General features: G+C 37.1%; 1 pseudogene; it reads left to right on the top strand.

The window, feature by feature from the left end:
* Window positions 1-4,091: 4,091 nt before the first annotated feature.
* Window positions 4,092-5,154, top strand: LOC612611 (annotated as a pseudogene).
* The last annotated feature ends 650 nt before the right edge of the window (window positions 5,155-5,804 follow it).

Genomic DNA, 5,804 nt, shown 5'->3' with positions numbered 1-5,804 from the left:
AGCCATACCAAATATATAAACAGGTAGGTATGACGCTGTTGCAGTAACACATTATTTACGAAAACAAACAGTTGGCTGAATCTGCCCAGTGAACTACAGTTTGCCCACCTCTGCCCTAGACCCTTTCAACTCAGAGTGTGGTCCATAGACCAGCAGTGGCAGCATTCTGTGGGAACAGGACAGGCTACATAGATTGTGAGTCAAGGGCAAAATTAAAATGCAGGGCCTTTTGTTCATAAATTACTAAGAATATTAGTATGCTGACAGCAGAGTATTAAATCAAGTGTATGGCCTTTGTGCAATTCCACAGGCCCCACACCTGTGAATCCAGGATGGCCTTAACATTTTTTAAAAATGCAGAACCTCAGAACCTACCCTTGACCTAGATTGAATCACAATCTGCACATCAATAAGGTCTTCAGATTATTCTTACTTACTTAGGTTTTGAGAAGCAGTGATAGATTAAAGTGATTTTAGGCCTATATTTCCTGCTAGGAACCATCTAATGAAGTCTGTCATTACTTTCCTCAATGAGAAATGTACTTTGAAACTGGTAGAAAACTGTTTACAAAATAAATGAAAAATTAACATAGTCAACAAAGATGTTCTTGTACTCTCTAACTAATCTCCCAATTAAATGATTTGCAACTTATCCTCAGTTTTTTTCTGCCACTCTCGGTGTATCTAACTGGTTGCTGAGTGCTGATCATTTCCTCAGGGAATTTTCTCATTCTGCAGTGCCTCTCAGCAGAGTATAGTGGTTAAGAATGTTGATTCTGGAGCTGAACTTCCTGGGTCTGTATGCTGGCCACACCTCTTACCAACTGTTTGATCTTGGACAGGTTTCTTAGTTTGTCTATCTGTTTCAGTTCCCTTGTCTTTTAAGTAGAGAAGATAGTAACTCATAGCATTATTGTGAGTAGTAAATGACTTTTTATATATAAACGACTAGTGTCCAACACACAGTAGACATTTATAAACATTAGATAATATTATCTTCCAATTACCATCACCTTTCGTTATTTTGGCCCTCATAATCAGTATCCTGAGCTCCTGCCATATTACCTTTTCTCAGTGTCACATAGTAATTAGGATTAGCTGCACAGAAATTTGGGAGCAAAATTAGTCATACTGCTATAGTACAAGAATAACTAGAAGGATTTTTGTGAGAATAATATAATGGGAGCCAGGTAATTGTCCTAAGGATAAAATCAACACATAGAAATCAATTCCATGAAATCAAGTGTAATAAATTCAGTTGAGTCTCAAGCAGGCTTTGAAATTCAAGAAGGTCTAGATCAGGAATAAAAAATTATAGCCTCTTGCTAAATCTAGCCTACTTCTTGTTTTTATAAATAAAGTTTTAATGGAACAGAGTCAGGCTCAATTCTTTTTCTTATTGTCAGTGCCTGCTTTTACACCGGAGAGTTGAGTAGTTATGATAGAGACCATATAACCCACAAAACTTAAAATGTTTAATATCTGGCCCTTTATGGAAATAAACACAAATGTACTGGCTCTTGAGTATTATAGATGCAAGACAGAATTGGTGGGATTTTTTAGGCAGAACTTGATCATTGAAAGAACCTTCTAAAATAGGCCTGAGAATAAAGTCTGAAAGAAATCCAAGTCATATGGCTGAGAATCAGGCCCTGGAGTGGGAGAGGGAACTAAGCCAGGATATTCAGGGGGTTGACTGCTTATCTTCATTGCTGAATCATTTGGGGACTCAACCCTCTTTAAAGAAAGAAGGGAAAACTACTTCTAAAACACAATTTCTTGTGAAGTGAGTTCTATGATCGGTCTGAGTGAATTCCCTTGATTCTGGGGACAAATCAGGAAGTTGGCAGAAGGCTTTGTGATTAATACAATGTTTAGGGTACAACAATTATCATCTAAATCTAATCATGTAACTCTGTTTTGACATCATCATATTATAAGGTAAAAATTCTTTGATGTGGCATCTAAATTCTTCTTTTGAAGGTCTTATACACTAATAATTCCAGAGACACCATTGCATACTTGGCTTTGAATATGAAAAATATCTAGTTTTGAATCCAGCTTTTGCAGATATTTTTGTCTATAACCTAAAATATCCTTCCCTTGCCCTTCACCATAAAGCAGGTTGCAATTCATCCTATAAATAGCCAGCTCAAATACCATCTGTTCTGGAAATCCTTTCACTAGTCTTACAGGCATAATTAGTTATTCCTTTCACTATAAATGGAGAAGATCATGTTATAACCCAGGAAATCAGTGGACACATAAAGCAGAAATCCAACATAGCAGCAGGATTCCATCTAGGAGTGATGTCTTCCACATGTAGCAAGCCAAAGTAACAGACTCCTCCCAGCATTGGTAGGAACAAAAAGCAGAAACCCACTACTCCTGGGCTTCATCCCAAGAGTAACACCATAATAGGATAAACTCATATAGTAGCTGTTCTTCCCCAAGCGGAAATGTTCAACAAGCAGGTAGTTTCCAGAATGTGATAATAGATAAAACCACCTGGCAGTCTTTGCAGTGGTATTGTAGGTTAGTAGATACTGCCCTCTCAGAATAGTATGGAGAAATGCCATTCTGAGAAATAGAGTGTGCAAGAAAGAGGAAAATATTTAAATTTGAAGGAGTTTTCCCATCACAATAAAATATATAGGAGACATTCATTCAGACATTCAGACATTCATTCAAATATATAGTCAGACATTCAGACATTCAGTTTCTGTCCTCCATGATAACAAGTGAGGACATTTCACTCTTGAGAATGGGATTTCTCAGTTAGATCTAGGTTAAACCACTGGACAACGGCCCTGGACAATCTAATAAAACATTGCTGGAAAATAAAAACTACAGATTAACCTTAATTCTTTCTCTTATACTTGACATGCAATCCATCAGGTAGTCATATTGGCTCTACCTTCAAAATATATTCCAAATAATCAAACCATTTATATCTTACCACTTAAACCACTATCATTCTGCTCTGAGTCACCATCTTCTCTTGCCTGAACTCTGCAGTAGCCTCTACCTGGTTTCTCTGGTGGCAGTTTTGACTTCCCACCCCAGAAGATGCTCTCCATAAGGCAACTAGAAAAATTTTGTCAAAATATAAATCTAAGCATATCATTTTTATGATCATAGTAATTCAACTACTTCCCTATAAACTTAAAGTAAAATTCAAGAATCACTATGGTTTGTAAGATCTGAGTTCCTGCTGCTTCTTTTCATAATCCCTATCGGATCTCCTTAACCATTGGGTTCCTCCAGCCATTTGATCCTTGATGCTTCTTGAGCATGTCAAGCAACTGCCTCAAGACTTTACTTTGCATTTACTTTCCCAACTGCCTGGGACTCTCTTCCTTCAAATAGCCAAATAACTTTACTTCTCACTGCTTTCTACTTTCTCCTCAAACATTATCACTCCAACAAAAAAAAAGCATCTCTGACCAACCTTTTGAAAATATAGAAAAATTCATCATTTTCTATCACTTTATTCTACTTCATTTCTTCATAATGCTTATATTAAATTATATATTTATTAACTAATTATCTGTATCCTCCTACAAAAGAATAAATTCTATCAGAGCAGGGTTTTTGTTTGTTTGTTTTGCCCTTGTATCCAGTGTCTACTAGAGGCCATGAGAATATAAGAGGAGCTCAAGAAATACTTTTGAATTAAATAGTGGATAAAATTAATAATCTCCAGGAAATGTGAATGTGAAAAGCGATAATAATGGTTTTACCCATATGATTGCATTTTATTTAGTCATAAAATAAGTGTTAAGAGCATAGAAAACTTGTTTTCCCTAGTTTGATTCTATCCTGCTTGGCTGTTCTCCAGCATAATAGCAGTTTATCTCTGTCTGCCTTCTTTTTTTTTTTAAGATTTTATTTATTTATTCATGATAGAGAGAGACAGAGAGAGAGAGGTAGAGACACAGGCAGAGGGAGAAGCAGGGTAGATGCAGGGAGCCCAACATGATCCCGGGACTCCAGGATCACACCCTGGGCCAAAGGCAGGTGCTGAACCGCTGATCCACTCAGGGATCCCCTCGTCTGCCTTTAACCTCCTATGTGTGTGCCACCACCCCATGGATGATTTGATGGACATGTATATGAGCCCTTTGAGACCCCAGATCTATCTTGTCAGTTGTGAACTAAAGGCTGACAAAGATGACCATTTAAAGATGGATAATGATGAAAACGAGCACCAGTTATCTTTAATAACAGTCAGTTTATGGATTGGTGCAAAGGATGAATTGCACATTGTTGAAGCAAAGGCAATGAAGTACAAAGGCAGTCCAGTGGAAGTCACACTGGAAACTTTGAAAATGTCTGCACAGCCAACATTTCCCTTGGGGGCTTTGAAATAACACCATTTGTGGTCTTAAAATAGACATGTTGTTCAGGGCCTGTGCATAATGGTGGATAGCACTTAGTAGCTTTGGGGGAAGATGCAGAGTAAAGTAAAGAGGAAGAAGATGTGAAACTCCTTAGCATATCTGGAAAGCAGTCTAACCTTGGAAGTGGTAGCACATTTCCACAGGGGGAAAAAATTGGCGTTAGTGAAAATGATGATGAAGATGATGATGATGATGATGAAGAAGATGATGATGATGATGAAGATGATGATGAACATGATAAGGAGGGAGAAGCAGAAGAAAAAGGTCCAGTAAAGAGTCTATATGAGGTACTCCAGCCAAGAATGCAAACCAGAATGAAAGACTCAAAACCATCAACACCGAGATCAAAAGGTCCCCAACCTTTCAAAAAACAGGAAAAATACTACGAGAAAACCCAAAAGACCTAGTCCTATAAAGGACATTAAAGTCAAATTACGATTGCATGTAGAAAAAGGTAGTTCTTTCTCCAGAGTGGAAGCCAAGTTCATCAATTATGTAAAGAGTTTCTTTCAGATGACTGACCAGGAGGTTATTCAAGATCTCTGGCAGTGGAGGAAGTCTATTAAAATAGTTTAAGTGGCACCTGGGTGGCTCAGTGGTTGAGTGTCTGCCTTTGGCTTAGGTCACGATCTTAGGGTCCTGCGATCAAGACCTCCCCATAGGGAGCCTACTTCTCCCTCTGCCTCTCTCTCGGTCTCTCATGAATAAATAAATAAAAATCTTAAAAAATAGTTTAAATAATTTATGTTAAAATTTCCCATCATTTCATTTCTGTAACAGTAAATATCGGGACATCCTTTTTATAACACAGAGTGACAACTTTCCCTACCATATCTGATAAATATTGCTCAAGTTCCATTGCCAAGAACATATTGTCCAAAATGCATTAAATTTAGCTTTTAAAGATGGAACTTCATCCTTTGCTTGGTTTTAAGTCTGTATGGAATGTTATGATAGAATAGAGTAGTAGTGATAGTCAGACAAATAGAAATGGTGGGGAGACAAAATATACATATGAAATAAACTCAGTATTTTAATAAATTAACAAAAAAGCACATAGAGTGCTTAATATGTGAATTTAATATAAAATTTAATCTACAAGTTTGCACACAGAATTTTGGGACAACACTGCAAATTACACATGCATAGAAAAAAGTAGAAGGAAATCAACTATAAATCTCTATTAAAAATTTCTTAGAGTGGTAGAAGTATTTGTTGCCTTATCATTTACATTTTCTTTCATCTTTAAATTTTTAAAAATATTTTTATTTATTTGACAGAGAGAGAGATAACAGGTAGTCAGAGCAGCAAGCAGACAGAGAGGGAGAAGCAGTCTCCCCACTGAGCAGGGAGCCTAATACAGGATATGATCCCAGGACCCTGGAATCATGACCTGAACCA

Source organism: Canis lupus, chromosome 7 (assembly GCF_011100685.1).
Source record: "Canis lupus familiaris isolate Mischka breed German Shepherd chromosome 7, alternate assembly UU_Cfam_GSD_1.0, whole genome shotgun sequence".
NCBI classification, from domain to species: domain Eukaryota; kingdom Metazoa; phylum Chordata; class Mammalia; order Carnivora; family Canidae; genus Canis; species Canis lupus.
This window is presented reverse-complemented; position numbering and strand designations above follow the sequence as displayed.